The 24,851-nt window shown below is 39.3% G+C and overlaps 1 protein-coding gene across 7 annotated transcripts in view; it reads left to right on the top strand.

Annotated features, from left to right (window-relative positions):
- Positions 1-24,851, top strand: part of LOC135698449 (arginine-glutamic acid dipeptide repeats protein-like) — a 160,331-nt gene that overhangs the window by 10,989 nt on the left and 124,491 nt on the right. For all 7 annotated transcript variants that reach the window (XM_065218427.1, XM_065218431.1, XM_065218430.1 and 4 more), the window contains exon 2: positions 10,676-11,731. The gene's annotated coding sequence lies outside the window, so the exon portion shown is untranslated. The remainder of the gene's footprint in view (positions 1-10,675; positions 11,732-24,851) is intronic.

Raw genomic sequence — 24,851 nt, 5'->3', positions numbered from 1 at the left:
AAATTAACAGCTTTACGGTGAATAATCAAAACTCAGTAAAATAGAACACCGAGTTTTCAGTACTGATTATTTGACTGAAATAGTCATCAAATGAAATTCCAAAATTACTGATCACACCAGTAAATTGAATTATTTTACGTCAATCTCCTCCGTTTCACTTCACGCGGAATTTTGTGTGTGAAAACTGCAAACGTTTGTGAAAATCAGTGAAGTGACTTCCATCGTAGGAGTGCGGAAACATTCACGGAATTGGACAGTTTCTGTACTCCTGTATTGACTTGCAGGTGTTGTATTGGCTTTGAAGCAAAAACTTTGAATTGCCTGCGGTAGAGCTCCAGACTTATGCACGCAATCTGACACTCCCGGAATGCAATCAGCTGGCCGAACTACAAGGAAGTTCTGACCGCTCAACTGGACTAGCTCACGTCTAGTATGAGTTTCAACTGCATCACTCCGCCTCTAAACATGCTAACGTGAATTCCCAAATAATATCGTTAAACATTCCATTTATTTTATTTATTATCATTTATAATATTTTTTATCAAAATACTGAAATAAAAGTACTGAAAAACTCAGCAAAAAATGTAAACAAATAAAATACTGAAAAAGACAGCAATTATTTTAGCGACTAAAATGGTATTTTTTGACAGTTATGGGACTTCGGTAATTTGTAGTAGATTCCAGAGCGAAGAAGTTTTAAAGAAAGTAGCGTCTAGAAAGATGTTTCTACAACTAAGCTTCTAATCTTTGTAGAAGAAATTATCAGAAATAAGCTGCTGGAAGAAAATCCAAGAAAAAAGTTTCTTGAAGAAGCTTTTAACAGGAGTTTCCAGAAAGAAGCTTCTATACGGACCTTCAAGAGAAAGAAGGTTTTATCTAGAAGAAGCTTCTATCATTTTGCTACCGCATCAACAGTCCAAGAAAGAATAAGCAAAAACATCCAGTGCATTGCATTTTTAAGCAAGAGGCTCCACTCACTTGACAAGACATGCACATTTTATGCATTTAACATATGTTCACTGGTTGAAATTATGTTAGTATTAGTGTTTTGATATCTAGACTTGACGTCAGTGTTAGGAATCTGCTATCATTCAGTCAAATTTAATAATTTTTTAATAGTGTACTTTTGATAAACAGTTGTAATTTAAATTTCAAATAAATCATACATAAAATCTGATTCAAATGGTATATTAATAATGCAAATCCATCCGCAAATGGCCAAGTTATAAGTGTATAAAATCTTAAATGATTTTCTGACGCTGCTTCGATGGAATGATACCTCATAACTTCGACAAAGGCGTAGGCACGCAAACCAACTCCCTCATCGGGAATAGGGAAAGACTTCCCCTATCCGATGGCTAGGATGGTCTGCGTGGACGTGCCTTGAATTCTTAGAAATCATCAATAGAAGTCATTGTTTACAAAAGCTGTTACGCCCTAATTCCAGTTCTATCTAGATGTATGAACAATTCAAGAAGCTTTACGGAAAACTTCTAGGAACGATGAAGCAATGCAACGGTAAGGTAAGGTCGCTCACCACAACTCCAACAATCATCGTCCGTCCAGTCCACGCAAGAAGGCCGCTTGTGCCGGTTTCGTCTGTTCATGTATGATTAATCTCAGTCTAATAATGCACAATTGTTTTCAGTGTATCATTTGTAGCTTTTTCACCGGGATGTAATTATTCACGAAGAATACATAAAGAGGAAAGAGGATCATTATAGAAGAGCTAGGGCCAGTTCGGCTAGTCTAAACATCGTCAGCTTCGGATAAACACTACAAATCCATACGATGCAGTGGTTGCTGAAAATGCAACCAACCTTAATCAGATTCCCAACAACTGTACCGAGGAATCGGATATTTCAGCTGACGAACTGTTAGCCTATGTTAAATCATGCATGAGCATGTAGGTATCAGGATGCGACAATCTAGAACTAATGCACAACAACACCTTCTGCTGGAAGTCAGCTAAAATCATTCTTGAGATGGTTCCTTCCTCCTATCAGTTAACGACCAATCAGAGCTTTTTGAAAAAAAAAAAATGTTAACCGGCGAGTTGTAACATCTGTCGACGAAAATAACATCATACTCGACCTCGACTCGAGGATTTGGGTTTCGAAAGGGCCGATCGACCGTCCACCAAATGAATTGAATAACTGATACTCTCGGACGGAACAAATCTGTTTCTAAATAATCTTGTATGGCGGTGTTCGACGCAATGTCCGTACCCCTAGGTCATATTAGTTGCATAGTTGGCAAAAGCAGTACGGGGAGGAGGAAGGTAGAAAAACTCGTGGCTGCGTATTTAAAAAGACCAAAATCGACTAGTACTTTGTTGGAGTACATTGGAAACGAGACCCATTCTAGTTAGAAGGCAACATCTAACGGAACAAACCTGTCAAAATGGCCGCTTCGTCATAATGTGCAACTTGACCAACCTGAAACCTTCTAGAAGCCTTGGCTCGAGCGTTTCACAATAGCTGGCATGACGGCCTGATGTAATACAACGGTACGGTCTTCCGCTGTTACTCGTGCAGATTATCAAACTGCTCTCTGCTGGTTGAAAATGTCCAATAAGTCCAATCGTTTAATTTTAATTCATTCGTTGAAGTCGTGTACGTACACGCGGCTTGCTGCTAGTATTAACAAAATAGTGAATTCAAGCCACCCTAGCTATCGTTCACGGTCGAAGGCTAATCTGCACGTGTGTGTGCGTGGGTGCTGCACACGGTGTCATTTATGTCGTACACTGTGCAACATCCTTGCTTCATCATCATCGCCCGGCGCGGAGTGCACTTTTCGCCTTCAGACTCCTCTGGCACTATAAGGCGAAAAAATATAAGAGCACTAAAGTAGTAAGCAATATGCGATAAACAAACGATCACATCAAATTAGCATAAACAATCATCATCATCATCATCTTGTCGGTGCAGCAGTCAGAGCAGTTGTTCATCTGCTCTGTGTTCACTCTTTGCATGATGTACTTAATATACAGAGTTAGGTTCGGTCCCCTGACCGTCCGACCGCCGTAAATGCAATTGCTAATTCACTCTTCACTCTCAAAGTTGCCGCCGCCGCCGCCGTTGCCACTGCCAGCAGTGGACTAAATTAATTTCAATTGATTGCCTTCTAAAATATGTACGAAGTTGGCTCTTTAGCCATAATGGAAGCAATGGAGCAGAGGCGCAAAGGCTCTCTGGCATCCAGTGCCATTCACTGACACGGCGCGCGGTGGGCGCGCTCAATTAGTCGTGAAATAGAGTGATTTGTTGCGGTGGGGAGTACACCGTGAAAGAAGGCTTTGTTTAGCAGGACCGATTTGCGGTGTGGGAAAGTAAAATAAGTGGAATCATAAAGAAGAGGTTTTTTTCCTCGCTTCCGATGGTCTATGACATGGGCGGAGATTTGTTGTTTAGAATTACAACGACTAGGTGCTCATCATATTCAGAGGGTGGTCAAGTGAATTGCAATTTTGCTGGAAAAACTAGGAGAAAACAGTTTACAATCGTAGGCGCAGTATGCATATAAATGCCAACGTTCAGAACATTTTCAATGGATCTTGGAAATACATGATCCATTTAGTAGCAACTTGACATCAATCAAATTAATGAGCGACACTTGGGGGCCTCAGATAGCCTAGTCGGTTGAGGCATGATTTTAACTAGCCAAAGGAGGCGGGTTCGATTCCCGAGCATGTCTATACAATTTTTCAGGTTGGACAGGTTAGAGTCGAGTATTAGTACAAGACACTGAAGAAGTCTGCACATTGTAGACGAAATACGCGTATCTGTCAAGGATAAGCAAATAAAGTAGTGGAATTAAATGGAAAATACTAATCCTTCTCTCTCTCATTATACATTTTCTTTACTTCCCTGGGCATAGAGTTTCATTGTTTTTGTCTTACAATATACAAATGTGTACATAGAAATTTCTCAATTAATAGCTGAGGAAGTGCTTCGTGGAACACTAAATTGAGAGCAGGTGAAAGCTCGTGTAAGAGCTGCAAAGTCAAGTTGAGAGAGATTTCGCACTAAACCTTTTTACATGGTTACAGAATCGCAGTAGGACTACCAATTTACCAATTGACAATTTTTTTTATTCTTCAAATCAATCAAGAGCAGAAGTTGCCGGAGCGAACGCTTTCCGAACTGGCTGTTTCATGTTTTACAAACCTAGACTAATTTGTCGATTTTCGAGCTCTGAGGAAGGTGTTATAAAAGCACCAAAACGTTGACAATAACCGAAACGAAGTCAACGCAAATTTTTCGAGATTAATTGTTTAACAATAAAATCAATTCCAGTTGATTCCCTTAATCACAACACTAGACGCATTCGCAGTACGCTTCAAACTAATAAGCAGTAAATAACGATTTCATCGTCGAACCACAGACAAACAGACACAACTCTTTGAATATTTCTCACTGTAAAACATCGTCGCTAAAACACTACCGCCATCTGTTGAGCAAATTTTCATTACGTCGAATGTAACAAAGGTAAACAAAGTCGAGCTATCAGTGTCAATCGATGCTCCTGCTATTACACTATATACATTTTTAAATTTATTTACCAGTCAAATTGCTTTTTGACGTAATCACCTTCCGATCAAAATAGTTTTCGATGTTACTTAAGTCACCCGATTTCTATGGAGATGCCGTTTGCCTTAAGTAACAGCGCTGAGAAACCCGTGAAAAGTGTACGTTCATCGTTTCGCTTTCTCATTATTAAAGTGAATAAATCGAACTGTTTGTTGCTAAGATGATTTCGGTGGTCCTAAAATGATGAATGGGCTGCACGTAAGGAGACGTAATTGATAATTCTCCCGAATATCCTGGTAAATACACTTTGACTTAAGTAACAATAGGGGCCACCAAACGACGTATAATAACTTTTGACTCAAAAACCAGTATTTTTTAGCATGAAAGCTAGCGATTTGCATTTGTATGATTAAAACCCGGCTAAGTATGTTAAACATTGCAATCACTATGAGATTATGTGTGTTTAATTGGAAATAGGAATAACTTTTCGGTTATCAAAACAAAACTTTATTTTTCTCGGATCGGTGCGAATGTTACTTACGAAATAATGAAAATTTGTTCTTGAATTTACTATGCGTACCACAACTAGAGTCGGTGTATAATGAGTCACGCCAAGAGAAAAACAGTTGAACTCGCATCACGGTTTTCGAAAGATTCCCTTTCTTTTAACTTGGCAACAGAGGACTTCTACAGCAACTTCAAATGACTTCTAGCGAGAAAAAATAATAACGGCTGTAGAAAATCATTATATCAGTGATTTTGTCAAATTATCTTAACAAAAAAATAGTAGAAATTCTCATTACCGATCATTACCAAACGTATCCCATGACAATTGAATGTTCTCTGCGTGTTTATTATCATTTCTTCGATTATATTTTATATTTTATTGCAATACCTTTCGTGGACCTTTCATAGCATCGTAATGTTTGTTTACTTTGCACGATAGGTAGCTGGTTTGACAGTTCGATAGGTAGACTTGGCTTCACTCTTGGCGTGACTCATTATACACCGACTCTAACCACAACCAACTAAGAAACATTTAAATTGACCGTTAAATGCGTGTTCGATGAACAACTTACGAGAGCTATGTATGTTTGCATGTGGTCGATATTATGCTGTGTGACGACGCCAAAAGCCAAGCATTGTGTGAGTTTCTTTCGTAGTTGTCCTCCACCAAGGCCCTGATCGATGATGCACTACCCAGTGTCGAATGGCTTAGTGATAGTTTCGATAATCTTGATGTTGATGTCTGGGCTAGAGAAAATTTCTTCCATGACCGACATCGGCTTCCCTATTATTGAGCGACACGATTCCGTTTGTTGGTTTTGGTGCATGCAATTGATGTCTTTGTTAGGGAAAGCTAAAAAAGAATAAACAAAGTTCTCAGTGCTTTTCGTAGAAGTCATCTGGATCTGTGGAATAAACTTTAAGGTCAAAATGCCTCATAATGCACTGAGATTCATTGCCTGCCTTCAGATTTTTTTTCAAAAAGTAATATTTATTAAACGCAGACTAGATATTACTTGTAGAACAGGTTGAGATCTTGTATATCTAGGTGTAATGCTTAGGAGCCTTCTGGTAACTTCAAGCTGAACATTGCATTAGGTCCTACGTAACATTAACAGATTATCTTCGTCGACTTTCTCTTTGTATCCCAACGGCCATCTAAAGACATTCCCAGGTATTTTCAGCATACAGATCGATGAAATAAGCTTTTAAATAGCACCTAATACGACAAACAACACGAAACGGTCCTGTGCTCAAGCTATTAACGAAAGAGAAACTTGACGAAGAGAATCGATCAATGTTACTTAGGTCTTAATGCATCGTTCAGCTTGACTTGACTTAAGTTGAATCTTTATGATTTCCGTGGTAAAGGTTGGGATTACGGATCTGATGAGTATTAGTAAATTCAAAAATAAGTGTCTTCAAAGTGAGTTTTAAGCTGGAATTAGTTGTTGGTGTTGTGAGGGAGAATCTCAAGCGTGGGATTTGTTTTAAATATTCGCATGCGAGCTTATTCTCTTAGAATGAGAATGACAATGAATGAGATTTGAGGACGATTTTCCGAACACTGTTGGAAGTCAACGATGTTTGTTTTAAAATTTCCTGGAACTGTTTCATTGGTCATTTTTATTAATTTTGACGCAGGACTAGGTCTTTGTCGAAGGTATGGGGCACCATTTCGTCAAAGCAGCAATATGAAATAATTCAAGGTTTTAAACGCTTATAACTTGTTCATTTATGGATGTATTTGCATTATTAATATACCATTTAAATCAGATTTGACGTAAGACTTGTTTGGTTAAAAATTACAATTGTACATCAACATCAAACTATCGAAAAATTATCAAACTTGCTTGCTTGTCTTCACAGCCGGGTATAGATGGTAGCGAATCCCTAACACGGACATGAAGTGCAGATACTACAACACTAACCGTTACATAAATTCAAACAGCGACCAGAAAATGTGCATATTATAAGAAATGGGTGGAGCCAAGAATATATGCGTATAAAAAATACGCACTTAAATATTTCAGCTGTATTGGACTGCCGATGTGGCTCCAGATTGAAAGAAAAGCTTCTTTGGATGCTTCTAGTTTTTCTAGAAGCTTCTGCTAAAAGCTTATTCCAGAACCTTGCTTGTCTTAAAGTTTCTTCCAGAAGCTTTTTCTGGAAGTTTCTTCTAGAAGTTTTTTTCTCCAGCGGTGCGGGTGGTGTAGTGGTAAGCGTGATTACCTATCATCCCAGCAGGCCTGAGTTCAATACCAGTCGGCACCGTAGGGATGTTCTGAGGCATAACATCCCTGATCACGCCTACCTTCGGAAGGGAAGTAAAGCCGTTGGTCCTCGGTTCATGAGTTGATGGGTCGATAAGTAAGGTCCAGGTGTGGGAGCTGCCTCCCTGGCGTCGGTAGCATTGGTGCTCAGCACGGAAAACAAGATCGACAGAAAATCAAGGACAAAAAAAAGTTTTTGCAGAACCTTCCTCTAGAAGTTCTTTCCACAAACTTCCTCTAGAAGTTTCTTCTAGAAGCTTCCTCTAGAAGTTTCTTCCAGAATCTTTCTCTAGAAGTTTCTTGAAGGAGCTTCCTCTTGAGATTTCTTCTAGAAGTTTCTTCCAGAAGCTTCCTCCAGAAGTTTGTTCCAGAAGCTTTCTCGAGAAGCCTCCTCGTGAAGTTTCTTCCAGAAGCTTTCTGTAGAAGTTTCTTCCAGAAGCATCCTCTAGACGTTCCTTCCAGAAGCTTCCTCTTGAGGTTTCTTCTAGAAGCTTCCTCCAGAAGTTTGTTCCAGAAGCTTCTTTCAGAAGCTTTCTCTAGAAGTTTCTTCCACAATCTTTCTCTAGAAGTTTCTTCCAGAAGCATCCTCTAGACGTTCCTTCCAGAAGATTCCTCTTGAGGTTTCTTCTAGAAGTTTCTTCCAGAAGCTTCCTCTAGAAGTTTCTTCCAGAATATTTCTCTAGAAGTTTCTTCCAGAAGCTTCCTCTTGAGATTTTTTCTAGAAGTTTCTTCCAGAAGCTTCCTCTTGAGATTTCTTCTAGAAGTTTCTTCCAGAAGCTTCCTCCAGAAGTTTGTTTCATAAGCTTCCCTGAGAAATTTCTTCCAGAAGCTTCCTCGAGAAATTTCTTCCAGAAGTTACTTCCCGAAGCTTCTTCTAGGAGCTTCTTTTATAAAAGCCAATCTTCCAAAAGCTCCTTGTAGAAGTTTCTTCCAGAAGCTTCTTCTAAGCCCTGGGTTCAAACCCAGTCGGCGCCGTCGGTGCCGGTAGGCATAAATCTCTGATCACGCCTAAAAGCTTCTTTTTGAAAGATTTTTTTAGAAGCTTCTTCTATTATTGTTTAGTAGCAGCTTCTTTCTGCAAGCGTTTTTTAGAAGTTTCCAGTAAAATCTCGATTACTTTTTCGAAGGGACGTATCAGCTTTTGTAAACAATGCATTTGATCGTCGATTTGACGTAACTGGTAGCTCGCCCACGCATACTAAGAAAAATTCCCCTATCTGTGGGTAGTGTTAGAATGTGTGGGCGAGCTACCAGTTACGTCAAATCAACGATCAAATGCATTGTTTTACAAAAACTGATACGTCCCTTCGAAAAAGTAATCGAGAAATCTTCTTTCTGGAGGCTTCTACTGAAAGCTTCTTTTTGGAAGGTTTTTCAAAATGCTTTTTTCTATAAGCTTCTTCTCGAATATTCTTTCTACAAGCTTGCTTCTAGAAACTTTGTCCTGAAGCTCTAGGAAGTTCTTCTGAAAGCCTCTTTCTAGAATCTTCTAGAATTCATAGAAACTTTCGTAGACCTGCGTCAAGACAACTGTTGTGTTCCTAGATAAAACACTCTGATTTTTTTAAGTGGTTTGAAGTTTCAGACGTTATTGAATGAGAGAAAATCTGGAACAATTCGATTAAAACGTTTAACTTCTGAAACCACAGCCTACTGTTGTCTAGAGCTTATTTAACGATGGTAGATTCAAGGCCGTTTAGTGTAGATTAGGTGATCTGAGACTGACATATACGAGCGTCAATTTTGACATAAAATTGAGTCATAATAGACGCGAAATTTAACTCAATCAAACGTACATTCAAACTTTTCAGTCTCGGTGCACTAAATTTTACATGACATGTTTGTTTACGTCTCATCTTTTATGTCAAAGATGGATTCCGTCACGTATAAGATTAGGTATTTCTTAGTGTGTAGTTTCCATGCACACTCATTTCATCTAACAATGAATTCTAAACCTCTAGCAGATCTTATTCACATGAGGAGTAGGTTCGCCAAAGTCAACGGGAGGCCCCCTAAGGTTAGTGATGATGGTCGGAGGTGAGGCCGGCAGATTTCTGCTCTATTCATGCTGCAATGGACAACCCTAATCCAACATGTAATGATGTAGAACACAAACGAGCTGTGTTTGTTTACGTCGACTGATACTGAGTGGTACCGGTACAAGCACATATCGTCGATTATTGTGCATTCGAGAACGCTTGCGCAAAACGACTAGGGAGGGAAACGGATTCGAAACTCAAATGTCATCAGCCAAATACATCCGTAGACCATTGTATGGTTGGCAATACACCCGTGCACTTAATGGAAATTGTGGGTTCGAATCCCACCGGTGCCCTTAGATTTTTTCGCAAATTTTCTCACACACCGTCAAGACCGATTATTTGTGCTCACCTCTAAGTATCTTCTAACTTTCTCAGATTTGCATATTTCTTGATAGAGCTGGAATTAAGGCGTAACAGCTTATGTAAACAATGACTTCTTTCGATGATTTCTAGAAAGTCAAGGCTAGCCAACGCAAATCTACATCACCATCGGGTAGAGGAAGACTTCCCCTAACCGATGGTTTTGTTGGTTTGCGTAAGCGTGCCTTGAATTCCTATAAATCATCGAAAGCAGTCATTGTTTACAAAAGCTGTTACGCCCTAATTCCAGCTCTATCTGAATTTGCTCATTTTTCGTTGCTGTATTTCTACATTTGCTCAAACGGAGCCCTACTGTATTTGTCTCTTGATTGCTAGCAGAATTGTTAGTCTTTTTGATATACAGTCTTCGCTTGTAGACAGTTTTCACCTTTGTCACCATGCCTCCAACGCATGTCTACCTGTTTTTGCTTGTCTTTCTGCATCCACACTTAGCTATCAGGCCACTGCAGTCTGTCGTGTTTTATAACCTTCACAATGTCAGTAGGACCAATCCAAAGAAATTGAAAGCAAGAAGATGATAAACAGCGATACATTTCAAGATGAACATTGCATTAGGTCCTAAGTAACATTGACAGATTCTCTTCGTCGACGTTCTCTTTGTATTTTCAGCTCACCCATCGATAAAAGAAGCTTTTATCTAGCATCTAAAACGACAAACACAACAAGAAACGGGTATGTGCTCAAGTTATTAACGAAAGAGAAAGTCGACAAAAAGAATCTAGCAATGTTACCTAGGATCTAATGCAATGTTCAGCTTGATTTGATTGCATAATAAATGAATTCGTTCCTCTTTTCAAGTAGTACCTGAAGGGCACCACAAATTGCAACAAGTAACTCTCCCAAATTGCGATACCTTTTTCATTAACCCCCCACAAACAACCTTAAGCTCCGTTGATCACTAATCTGTCAACATTTCATCTCTCTATCGTCATTGCAGCTTCCAATCCATCTACCGTGATCGAATCGTGATGAAGACGACCCCCGTTCCTTGTTCGTTTCGATGCTGCTGAACCAACCAAGTGCAACAATAGTGCAATCTCTTACTAAGACGAAGACGATGACAACAACAACAACAACGTGATGCAAAACTAGAAGAAGAAACAAAAAACGCAGCTGTTGGCAGAAAACCTTGGTGAAAAATTTATGTTTAACCCACAGAGAGCGCAGCCCATTACCACCGACCGTCTCCGTATCCGAGTCCGAGTGTGTTGGTGTGGTGCATGTTCCTCCTGCAGCTCCTCTCCGTATGTTGTTTTGTCCGGTTCAGTGTGTCGGTCATGACAAAACAGTAATTAGAAGAAAAATACAAAACACCCGTGTTGCGCGCCGCCGTTAAAGAAGTTGAACAAAGTGGAAGAAGTAGCAGAAGAGTACGAAGAAGAATATTGAATCGGAGTGCGTATTGGCAGAACGTGCTGGTAAAAAGAAAAAAAAAGGTAATTGCAACTCTCCAAACGCGGTGTGAGATTTTGAGTTCAGTTGAGGAAGATTGGTATTGGTGTGGAAATGTTCCGCTAGCAGTAGGACGATACCTTTCTGCTGTGTTGTGTGGCAGTGTTTCGTTTGTGAATCTACAAATAACGACAAGAGCTGTGGAGCGTGTGTGTGTGTTGTGCTTGTATTTACAAAAGGTGAAGAAGAGGAGAAAATTAGCCCAAAAGAAGAAAACGGATAATAAAGGTTACCCCTGAAGCAAGTCGCCTAAAGAAGGCAGCAGAAGCAGGCAAGCTGAAGAGAAGACCAAGTTGCGAAAAGTAGAAGGAAAATTCCCTTTACCGTTCCGGCCGCATCATCGGTGTCGTGTCTCTTCTTTCTGTGCTATAGCTTCGCCAGTCATCAATCAATTTGTAATTTGCCTACCGACAAAAACACACTCACCAATAGCTAGAGAGCACACCGGGGGGGAGTAGGGTTCCGCTCGGTGCCTTGCCATCAGGAGGGGCAGGAGGAGATCAATCTCAGCAGCGAGGTCGATTGGATCTTCCAGAGTCAAGTAAGTAGGATGCCCTTATTTACTTATGAAAGTTCTGCTTTCTCTAGCTATCTTTTTCAACACTAATAATAACAATTTAAAGTACTTGTACAACTATTATTCGGTTCACATCTCCTCATCAACCTGTGCATCTGTGTCTTATACCCGGTGTCGGATACAGTGTGAGACTTTGTTCTCGTTTGTTCACATTTCCCATAGTATCCAATTTCGCGCTGACTTTACCCCCGCCCCAAGAACGCAACGTGACCAAGTTTTGCGGAGACTGATGAACTTTTCGTGAGTGGACGCGATGTTCGCCCGGTTGGTTCGTTTGCGCTCGGAAAGTGCCAAAGCATCAGCGTCGTCGTCCATCGCTACATTATAACACTCACGAAATTCGGTGCTCTGACTGAAGCCGAAGCGACGCGAGAGCAGGGTGCAAAATTATTGCGGTGTTGAAATATTGCCCACTTAAGTAGTTATTATGTCAGATTGATATTAGTTTCTGGGACGTGATGATTTGCTGCTAGGTACTGAGGGGTGGGCCATAGGTTCTTTCGTTTTGGTATGTTTTAGGATGCCCCAAGGACTAGGCCCGCGGCCCTTTTTCAAATGTTCTTAAATAAAGTGAACCAATAACTTCAAAAGGAGCACAGTACGAGGTGAGACCGTTGATTCTTGATCTTCATTGTTCCAAATGGTACTCGTTAAATGTTGGGCTAAACATTTTCCACAGACATCGTTCATGCTCGTCAACAATGATATAACCTTCTTAACATAAAAGTTACTCCAGCAGTAGCTCCGGAAGAGCACCCCGCTTTTAAGACAGCTTCTACGGTCACTTTAACGGTTATTCCGGACCTCCCGGATGATCGCTGCTTCTACGATTGACCACTCTTTATTAAAGAAAGAAGAAGAAGCCGTTTGACAGAAGTCTACATCAGTGGGCCTAATTTAAAATCCACACAATGTATCGGGTTTATTCATGTTAATAAAAAAAATCATTTCCTATGCTGGTTTTAAAAAATATGGCCGCTGACAGGCCCGCTATTCTAAAACTTACTGTATTACAACCAGTAGACAGTAATTTATAAAAAAAAACATGCTCCCCTAAACTGCATACTTAGTTCAAGAACAGCCTTTAAAATGCCAAAAGATACTTTAACCGTCCACCCTCCCGTAGGCCATCCTTAAGCACCTTGCCGAAGGTGGGAGAGCTTTATCTCACGCTGTATGCCTGTATGGTAGACCAAGACAGTGGCCCAAAGTGATGGTATTACATATTCTTCTCATTCATTTCTTAGCCACGTCGTTATACGTTTATATAAAGGACTGCCATCAGAAGTGAAACTGGCGGTTTTTTCCGCAATTCACTCTTGAATTTGACGATACTAGTTAGATTAAATAATGTACATTATATCTGTATTCTAATTTCTTTAGGCAAAATGACTGGAACACTTTCCAATTGCGTGACGTATTTTCATTCATAATTGAGAGCTTTCTAAGCCTTTACTAATTTTTCATAAGTATAACTGTGTGGCAAGCACAGTCATACTCTATGCCCAGGGAAGTCGAGAGGTGTATCATCCCGAAAAATTTCTCGATCGAGCCGGGTCTTATTTTATAGCTGCCCCTTTACCGACTACGCCAAGAGAGGCCCCCGGTGAATGTCCTAGGACCATGTTGACAGTGTATATAGAACACCCTACTCCAATCTAGTTCTTAGTAGTTCTGAATCCTTTGTTGAGGACAGACAATCCATGCTTTCCTGTACATGACGAAATATCGACAGATTCCCTGCTTCTTCCATTAACACACTTCACAGAGCATAAAGTACCACAATATAGCAACTGTCACCACAGTACGGGGTGGGTGGTGCGATAAAAGTAAATGGGTAAACACGACACGTCCAAATCCCACCTTGATTAACACCGATATCGAACAGTCACAATTTCCAAACAAATCAATCCGATGTGCAAATTGATCTTCCACAATTGCCACATTTATCTCCAGTATCGGAATGTGCTAAATTGCATCGTTATCTTCCCACAGCATCGAAAATCTCGGTGGGAGTCAGTTCAACGGAAGCCAATAAAATTCATCACCTGCTGTTGCAACCGAAAGCGACAATGGCCATCGGGTGGGGGCCGGGGAGCTTCCTTGAATCCCGTTGCTGCATTGCTGCTGTGTAGTGCTCTTGTATTCCATCGTCCTAATCGCAAAAACCACTTACTGCATCAGTTTTGGCACACAGCTTCAGCAGTGCTGCTGTGTGTGGGTGTGGTGGGATTGATTTCCGATCTACACAGAACTCGACGAATGTCGTCCAAAGCCGGTTCTGGCGAAAGGTGGGAAACCGAGAGAAAGAAAAAGCTGTCAATATAAATTGTCATCGACATGGTCTCGGAAATTTTGCTTTCGATTTGTCCGACGTTGTCAGTTATCAGAGAAAATGTCCCATCGTCTGATCGCATCCTGATGCTCTCTAAACATCGCCTAAGGGGCCAAGCATACAACTCCTACCAAAATGATGACGACGACAGTAGAATCGGAATGAAATGTTTCTGTTCCTCGATTTTCTTTTTTTGTGCGCTTCCTCATTCACTTCCACACAAATCCAGCGAAGCGATTGGTTTCTGTCGAATTCAAATTGTCTTGTTGTGGGAGTAGAACCCGAAGGAAAAAAGAAGGTAGCTTTTCCGACGAGTGCTTGTTTTCGTTTATTTATTTTCCACACCCTCGCGCGGTAATCGACCCACTTCATGGGGCGGCCGCTGCTGATGATCCGTCGTTCATACAGACTAGAGGTGAGTAGCTTCGCTTCAGGAAATCGGATTCGCTGTTTGCGGTACTCGGTTGGTATGAATCTCGAGAAGACGGCCAACCGACAGACGGACGACGACGGCGGTGCGAGTGAATTGCTATTATGGAAAGGAAATCTGTCGTATCTTTATCGAGATTTCGAAATCCTTCGATTGACTGTTCCCCACCCCAGGATGATGGTTGTACGGATTTGTCTGGCCATGATCTGACTGCTGCTATTGCCGAGAGTGAACCGCTTGTGAAATCGGGAAAATGCTCCGGAAAATCAATGATGGAGGCATGAGAAAAATGTGTGTACACTCAGCACAGCAGAAGTGAGTTGGATGTGTGAGTGTGTGTGTGGGTGTTCGCAAATTTATTCATAGACATATCGGATGAACGATCGATCTGCCTGTTTTCATAAAAAGGGGACACACATCGGCTTGCAATATTTTGCGATTTCTCAATGCTGGTGAAAGTATGCCGTCCTATCGGTTTTCGCTAGTGTACACAGGCATGGGTTTTCCGATGTGGCGAAATTTGTACCAACCATTTTTTTTTAAATCAAGATAAAGTTTGATTCCGAATGGACTTCTAAGTATTGGCGTGTATCTTCGAAAAATAAATCCGCATATTGTAGGATGGCAACAAAAACGAGTGCTTCATGTGTGAATGGGAAAGTATTCAAAGAATTTTGTTCGAAGCGAGCTAAAAAAATATAACCGAGGAAATGCAAATTTGTCCAGCAAATCGAAATCACACTTTATCATCAAACTGGATTCACATTCAGATTTTAATTGTCTTAAAAACACTCAAAGAACGAAAAAATAGCTTCAAAACTGCCGAAATAAGCTTTAAATGTTGAATTATGTTTAAAAAATCTCGATCTAAACACGTTGAATTTTATTTTGAAGTACCTCAACAGCACCACAATTGGCGTCAAAAGTGGGTTTGAATATTTTAAAGTAACCTTAAAATTACCAAAATTGTTTTAAAACACCCACAACGCTAAAATTTGGTTTAAATGGATTTTACCACTTCCAGAGTAACATTTGAAATGGGCCAAACGTAAACAAACCAGAAAATGAATTTTAAATTTTTCTGCCACTTTTCAATCATATTTTAGATAAATGAAGTATGTTAGGCATTTATATGGTTCACAATAACAATAGTAACTGTATCTCAGTATAAAAAAATATGTAAAATATGCGAAAAACTTTCAAAATATTTGAAAATTGACAACAATTTAATTTAATAAATTAATAAGCCTTTTTGTGAATCTTTCAATGGATAGGCCCTTTTTTAAAGCCGTTGTGCTTGTCAACAGAAATAGTACGCCCTTTGCTAAGCCTTTTCGCAACGTCAAATAAATTCAAAACTAATCATTGGCCCTGCCTCAAGCAGTAGGGCCTAGCTTTGGTTTGAAATTTTTCAATCATCGGCCCTTCTACGTCACTAGGCTTATCAATGAAATGAAATAAAGGAATGGTTGGCCGTTTTAGCGTGCGGCCTATTAATGAGTCGAAAAATTTCGTTGATCGGTTGAGTGGCGTCGCGTAACCTCTTTTTTACCTGTGCACCAACTTTCAAAAACAGATTTAATACCATATTCATACTCGATTCGGTTGAAAAATACACTTAATTTTCTAGTTAACTCGATATCTGTCCATTGCAAGCACAATTGTTTATGTTTTGAGAGTTAGTGCACAGGTATATTGAGGTTAAGGCGACGCCACTGGATCGGTTGTTTCGAAAATCGAGTTATTTTTAATGATTTTTCTCGATTATGCGGAACTTTCCTACACGATTAGTAGCTATCAAGCGGTGCTAAAGAATGGTATCAAAGCCCGATTTGTTTACGTTTTGGACATAGGCCCATTTCAAATGTTACTCGAGAATTCAAGTTTTATAGAGCTCAAATCCAAGGCACTGCTGCGATACTGCTCATGAAACTGTAACTACACTGCAACAAACGTGGGGTAAAATTTCATTTGGCACAATGCATTTTTCGGCCTTAGTTGATGCAACTTTAATTTTACGTGACAATATGTAATTCATTTGCATTGAATTTAAAATGCATCTGTGTTGAATGTACAACGAAAAACGATGTAAACTTACATTATTGTGTAAACTTCTGCATTAATTAATTGAATAACTGACCGTTAAACGTGTAATTTGATATTCAACAACCTGTTCCATTTTAGTTTATAGCTGAAAACTACAAAATAATGTTATCTGTGTCGCCATACAGGTTTCAACCCTATCACCTTATGTGCTGTTTAATCACCGACAAACCGACATGACACTTAATTCTGACTTATGCCCGAAAATCGTAAACGATTTAAATGTGCAGTGATCCGAACTGTCAAAACCATATGATTTTTTGATCTAGATGTAAATAATTTGTCCAGAATAGATCAGACACGAACCAATTCATAACTTTTTCACGCGGGTTCATGGCTTAGCTAAATATTTAACTTTGGTTAGAAATTTTATTGTTGTTTCTATGGTCATGCATGTTGGTTTGTCGGTGGTTTAATATTAACCAATTTCAAATAAAAAATGTTAAATCACAACTAAGATTTATTTCCGGTGGCTCTAAAATCATGTTGAATGTAGGAAGTTACAATATGTTAGCTTATAACAAGATTAAGAACAATTCAAGACCAACAATTGAAATTGCCTCAACTCCATTTTGTAAACAAACCTTGTAAGGCCATTTTCTCGCGAACCGAAACCTACATTCGCAAACCTTAACCATAATCGGGTAGAGGTGTTGTTTTGCCTTTTGTCATTTCACGTGAAAATGGCCTTACAAGGTTTCTTTACAAAGTGGAGTTGAGGCCTTTTCAATTCTTGGTCTTGAATTGTGACGCATTGTTCTTGTATCACGAAATCCATTTATAGCACTTTACAACTCTTAATACTTAAGATCATTGTTGGGTCAAAACAATTTTTTCATATTAAATTTGGTTTTTTCTTAGTGTCCTGTTCTTCAACATTGCGAAGAGTATAAAGGTTTTTTTTTACATGACATGACATGACAATATTGCATATTAAGAATTATCATGCTTAAACTTACCAGAAAATAACCTTAGAACGGTACTCTTAATTACCTTGGAATTATCTTTGGAATCCAATTGAACTGAAACCTTCTTAAAACTCCTTTGCAAATTTTATGAGAATTAGATTCCTTTGAAATTCTTCTCTATTTTTTTTAACTTGAAACTATCATCAGAAATAATTCAGAAATCTCTTCAGAAATCTCTGAATGTCTTTTAACTTCTCCTCTTTTGACGTAGGACTACGTCTTTGATTTCTATATGGGGGTACACTTTGTGAAAACCGAGAATGGAACATGTAACAAAATTATGAAAGATTTTGAACTTTAATAACTCAGCTGCCCCTCGACCAATTTCAATAATTTTATCACCAAACGATCAGAAATATTTCTAACCATCTGTTAAATATAAGACTTTATATTTTTTTCAAAATGCCAGTTTTGAAAATAGTACAAATGTGCAACTGTTGCTATGATAATTAAAATTATCTTCGATTGCCTGCGAAAAGCGATTTCCCTAACACAGATTTCCAAGATGAATTCCATCCGGTCTCATCAAACGGTGTTTATTCAATCACCGCGTGATGAGTGAGTGGTGGTATTCTTCAGTACACAATGAAATGCTGTCTGGAAGCGGTGAGCTGCAGCCCATATGAGCATCCATAGAAATAGGAAGAAGTCGCACCGCTATTGATCGGAATCAGTAGCACTTTGTGAGTCGCTGTTGGCCATCTATGTCAAGCGCGTCATACTAAAGAGCATGCTTGGCATGTACAGTTGTACACACCAACTGCTCATTTGTTAATAACTTTTCACTCAGTTGTATGAATTTATTTTTCTTTAAAGTAATTGATAGATTAGGTTCATAGTTTACTATTGGTAAATCTTAACATTTGAATCAACACTAATGAATTTTTACACTTAAAGTCCGAGATGTGCAGCGGGCATTTCTCACTTCATTTTTTGCAACGCAAAATCAAATACAGTTTATTACTAGAATTAAAATCTCCTTTTTTATGTATCTATAACAAGCTAAAAAGTGTTCACTCGGCTGTCGACAAAAGCAGGCCACTCTCGATGTGTGCTACGCGATCGTCTGTTTTCTCGGCAGCAACCATTGTGTGGTCCTCCTCATTGTTCTTCATCAGCAGTTCTTTCGGTCGATGCGTCGTCGACTTTGGAAAGCAACCGTTTCGTGATGAGTGTGTGAGTGCTGACCACGTTTTGCGTCCATTGCTGCAATGGACGCGCTCTGACCCTCGTTGGCGTACAACAATTTGCCATACAATGAAACCACTGGAAGTGGCTCCAGTTCTGATGGAGGAGGCTTTTTGGATAGCGGAAGATAAAGTGTTTATTATGTTGAAAAGGTACAATACTATAGACTATAGTTTTAAGATGTATTGTATAGTGACCAAGAATCCTCGGCTCTGTAAAGTTAATTCGGTTGAGCCTTATCAAATAAATTAATAAATAAAAAAAATAACAAGCTAAAACTCTGTTCTATCGACTGCTTCAAACAGAACTATGTTTCGTCAACTCTGTGCAAAGTTATTAACAAATGAGCAGTTCGTGACCAAAACTGTGTATGCCAAGCATGCTAAAGAGTATAAACAGAGACAACCCCGCTCAAATTCCTACACAAAACACAAGCTCCTACTGCAGTTAAAAAATAAGATTTATAATATAAAACCACGCAGTCCTACGTCACCATTGCTTACAACCCCTTAGGGTTGTCCCTTGTAGTTTTTTTTTATTATCTTAACCATACGATTCGTTTGATGTTTTTTTTTTTAGAATTTTTTTGAATGTATTTTCTGAAACTTCCTCAGTATTCCTTTAAAATTATCCTCAGAACACCCTTACAATACTTTTGAACTCTTATCTGAATTATCTAGGAATTTCCCTCACAAATTTTCTGCTATTCTTCTCATGGTTCCCATTAAATTTTCCTCAGAATCACCGATAACGAATAACTCATAACTTTCTTTCTTCTCCACAGAAACCCATTGGAATTCATCTCATAATTTCTTAAAACTTTATCTCAATATTATCTTGGAATGTTGTTTTTTGTTGTTGTTAATAACAACTCCCTTACAATTTTTCACATATTTTTTTTTAGAAATTCACCTTAGCATTGATTTGGAATGAACAGTTTAATCCCTCTAAATTTTCCCCGAAATTTAACCTTCTTTTGGTGTTAACATTTTGTGACAAATAAGGTGTTAATGGGTCATACAAATTGTTTGTCAGGGTTTAAATTTTGAGTTTCTGGAATATAAAACCGATTTTGACGCGATTGACCACAAGGAATCAATGCCGAATGAAGCTAGGTTTGGTCACAGCGCCGGTATGTTGGTCACTCATCAAATATCGTAAATCTTTTAGGAACTGGATCCTAGATGCAGCAAAATAGTTAAATCAATACCTTAATGAGGAAAATTCTAGATAGAGTTGGAATTAGGGCGTAACAGCTTTTGTAAACAATGACTTCTCTCGAAGATTTCTCGAAAGTCACTTCCCCTACTCAATGGATATGTTGGTTTGTGTTGTAGGCGTGCCTTGAATTCCTAGAAATCATTGAGAGAAGTCATTGTTTACAAAGGCTTCTTCTTCTTCTTCGCATTTCAAGCTTATTGCATATCGCATATTAGCTTATTGCGTGCTCTCAACTTAGTGTTCCAGATGCACTTCCACAGTTATTAATTGAGAGCTTTCGATGCCTGTACCATTTTTGCATTGGTATAATTGTGTGGCAAGTCCAATCATACTTCTATGCCCAGGGAAGTCGAGAAATTTTCCAACCCGGAAAATTCCTAGACCGGGACCGGGAATTGAACCCAGCCACCTCCAGCATGGTCTTGCTTTGTAGCTGCGCCTTTACCGACTGAGCAAAGGCTATTACGTCCTAATTCCAGCTCTATCTAGAATTGATGGTTTCATGCTTCATGTGACCTAATCCGGATGTTCCGGATACCGCTTCCGGTGGCCACAATAAACTATTTCATAAGAATGATCATACGACGCATCTAATTGATGCGTATGAAAGAGAGTACAGTCGAAATCTATATATAGGGGAAATGTATATAATGTCGGCCTAAGTGTCCTTAATGTGGGCCAATACTTAAATTCAGCAATCGACTAAATTTTCAATAGCAACCAAAAATATCCATTAGTAACGTCCCAATAACGTGTTCATCTAGATAAAATTGATACATAGCAGATTTTTAGCGATGGGCCCAATCTTAGATCCATAGGCCAACATTAGAGACATTTCCCCTATATAAATGAATTTCTGTCTGTCTGACCCTTATAGACTCGGAAACTACTGAACAAAGTTGTTTGGTATAGTATTTTTTTTTTCGACAAAGTTGTTTGGTATAGTATTCTCAATCTAAGTTCGAGTTTTGGTGAAATTTTAGCAATATTTGGTTTTTTGGTAAGCAAATGAATAGGATCGTTTCGTTTCCCATACAAATTTAAAATTCTCCCGCAAATCGAAATTCGTTCACATTTTGCCCAGTTGTTGAGGACCAGAATAAGCATTGAAAGAGCAGTGGGAAACCCACTCTAATGTAAACACTTGGAAAAACGATCATGAAAACAAAACGTAACAAAACATAGAGGGACTTTTTAGAAAAGTAATTATGAATCCCCTTGGATCCCTCTATACATTGTATATGTAACAGTAGACTAGAAGATGCCGAACAAAATATTATTAAACCAGAAGATGCTAAACAAAATAGAGATTAGCTGCTAATACCTGCTAACATGCAAGATACTCCCCCTTACCGATAGCGTAAAAAAAATTATAAACAGGGACTTAAATCCTTAAAACAAAGAGATAGTGATTTGTTTTTTGCAGCAGAATGTGCAGTTTTAGAGCACTTACAACTTTGTAGAACATTGAAAAAAAATGTAAAATTCAAACTAAAAAAGTTATGGTAAAAAAACACGGTTTTTAAGGGGGTACTACCGTTTGTATTCCATTTTCACCCTATAACTCCGTCCACTTGAGAAGTGGAAAATTGACGTCTTCGACAGAGTTCCTTAAAATGACTTCATCTACAATGTTTCCTAGATGATCACCAATTTCAACAAGACATAAAAAAGTTATGTTTTAATCTTAGTGTATACCTCCCTTAAGCAAGAAATTTCACCACTGCAATAAAGTTTTTAAAAATTGAAGAAACATTCTAGAAGACGTCGAAATGCTACACTCAATAGCTTCGTCGCAAATGGCCATGTCCCTCTTTTTTGATTTCGTCCCACGCGTCCCAATGACGCGTTCATCTAGATAAAATTGATGAATAGCAGATTTTTAGCGATGGGCCCAATCTTAGATCCATAAGCCAATATTAGAGCCATTTCCCCTATATTGTATTTTTCGTTTGTACTTTTCCCTTTAAAAAGGGATTCCTCGTGGGTTTTACTGTTGTTTACAAACTGAGTATTTGTGAACATCTTCTATACACTGAAATCGCTTTGGTGAAGGCCATGAGAAACAGTCAAATTTTCTCCAAAACTCATTATTTAAGAAAATTGAATTCGTCCAAAGTTTTCTAGAGCTCATATCTGAAGATTGATTGATAGAATCATAGGTCTATGATAAAAAATTTAGGAAAATTTTCATTCATTTCAATGGACGTCTTCAGGCTCTTTCAGGGTGGCCAGTGAACCAGGAAATCCATTCATGGTTTTGCTATTCTACACAAAATGACGCGTGTTTTTTTGCAATATGAAATAATGCGCGGATAAAAACAGCTTTTGATATTTTTTTAAATGCATTAAAGTAATTTTAACCTTAATTTTTCACTGTAAAATTCGGTATAATGACCTTTTGAGTCCGATAGCGTTCGGCTAACTGGTAACCTGACAATCATCCCCACCGTACAAGTATTTAAAAAAAAGTTATTCCATGTCATTCAACAGTGTATGAGCTTGACGTCAAGGAATTATTAAAATCTTATTTACGGGAAAACAAAATGGTTAATCATGTTCCTTTCGTACCTAGATACCTATGCGTTTCTTTGATATATCTGCCATAGAACGTATCACAAGCAGAATTCAAAATCAGTGAAAGAAGAAAGAACATTTTGCTATGGCATCGTGCAGAGCTAGCAGGAATCCATCCTCTACCAACATAGACGATGACTAAAGCATACACACACAAATACACACATGCTCTCTCCCGTCCCCAGTCACAGCCATGACTGGCCCGAATGGAGAGGAATCAATATGTCGAACGGATGATTGAGTACAGAATTGGACAAAATGTTTGTTTGTATATCTTAATGAACTGACGATGGGAAATGTTTCCATTTTTCATCAATTATTTATCCTCATCTGCCTGCTACTGTGTTGTATCTGATTGTCCGTCCGACGACGACAGCTTGGATCTTCTGCCCCCACATTTAAGTTGTGCTGCTGTCGTTAGTAGGTTGTTGGCTTTGTGTGCGGTCCACCTCCGCTTTCTAGGTCGACTGAGGCTGATTTGCATGAACAGGCGACGACGTGAGCGGAATTTCATTCGCCGACGATACGAAGTTTATCTTTGTTATACGTCGCATGTAACCCACGTGCCATCCAACATGGACCATTGAACGATCGGCCGATAACGTTATCTATGAAATGTCAATTAGCTCATTGCATTGTTACCTTACCTCGGTAAGCTCCGATAGATATGTGTCTGCTGTGTGTGTATGTACCTACGCCACATTGTCAGTCACAGAGTGCCGGTTGCTTTAATTAGCTATAACATGATTACAAATTAGACGAGAGTGTGTATCTTTCGAATTGAATTGGTATATTGACAATTAGGTGCAATCGGGAGGGGTAGTCCGAGCGAGACACACGACGGCGGCGAGAAACAATAGGGGTACGTGACTGATCCAATTTAAACGAATTTGCCAGTGAGTTTGGATTTCACGGTAAATCTGCCATCATTGGCAGATCAGGCCATTTCCGCGCTTCGGTTCCGGTCGTTTTCCCCCGCCGTCAATCAGTGCACCAAACCACGAAGTGTAATCGCTTTTCCCCGGCCATTCGCACCCCAAGTGTTGCGTTACGTTGTGTACATTCGACATGGTTCTTCGCGTCTCAGCCGCCGTCCATTGGAGCTGCATGCCCTGTTCGAACCTCGGAACCGGATGATGGTTAATGGTTTTATATGACTCGCCAGTTTAGCCAACAGAGGCTGCCATCATTTACCAACATCATCATCATCGCCAACCAACCAACCAACCAACCAACGAACAGTCAATTCGTCCTCTGGAAATGCTATGCGATCGGCCAGATCCCGGATTGAGGTGCAAGGGAAAATCCGATAAGATAACAATCTGGCGTAATACTTTTCGCTGTATAGAGCAACCCTCGTCATCCTACGAAGGATCAAAAGTAGTATAAAAATGTTCGACTTTGCTTTCCTCTGTATTCCCTCGCTCCGGGGTTCCGTTTCGTCATGCTAACATTTTCTGCTTCGCATGTAGTGACGATAGTCTAGGGTGGGCATGGCAAAAGAAGGATTAGTTTTTTTTCCCGATTTTCGGCTTCTGCAACTTATGAGGAACGATTTTCGGCTTCAGAAACTCATAATAAACGTTTTTCGACTAACTAGCAAATTAACCGAAAGTCGAAGCGATTTTTGATTTACTTATACAACAACACGATTATAGACCACTGAAATTAATTTGGAACGATATTCGGCGTCTGAAACTCATAAGACTTGACTTCTGTAACTTATTGGAAACGATCTTCAACTTTAGCAACTTATATCAAACGATTTTAGGCCTCTGAAACTTATTGGGAACGATTTTCGGCTTGTGCATCTTATGAGGAACGATTGTTAGTTTCTTCAATTTATTTGGAACGATTTTTGGCTTCTGTAACTATAATCAAACAGTTATAGGATTCTGAAACCTATTCTGAATGATTATGCATCGATGCAAGGCTTTGACAAGGATCTCTGTAAAGTAGTTATTTTCAGGCAAAATCATCGGGTGCTTCTGATCATTGGGCAGGTCAGAGTTCCGTATGCGACTGCCAACTCTCATCAGCCTATCGTCGTTGTTGTACATCGGGTTCAAGTTTCGCAGCTTCCCCTTGACTGCTTGCTTTCTCTGAATGCAACCGATTACCACTTTGAATGCCACCTGATGGTCACCATCGCTCTTCTGTGCCTCGATGTAGTCCTCACTGCAAAGCTTTCCTGTTCTACGTTTAGTCTTCAAGTTCAAGTCCATAAACTCAAGGCACCAACTACATTCACATTGTTTGATG

The sequence above is a fragment of the Ochlerotatus camptorhynchus genome, unplaced genomic scaffold (genome assembly GCF_037179485.1).
Source record: "Ochlerotatus camptorhynchus isolate MF236.1 unplaced genomic scaffold, CSIRO-AGI_Acam_v1.1 ptg000086l, whole genome shotgun sequence".
Classification (NCBI taxonomy): domain Eukaryota; kingdom Metazoa; phylum Arthropoda; class Insecta; order Diptera; family Culicidae; genus Ochlerotatus; species Ochlerotatus camptorhynchus.
Note: the sequence above shows the minus strand (reverse complement) of the source record. Positions and strands in the feature narration are given on the sequence as shown.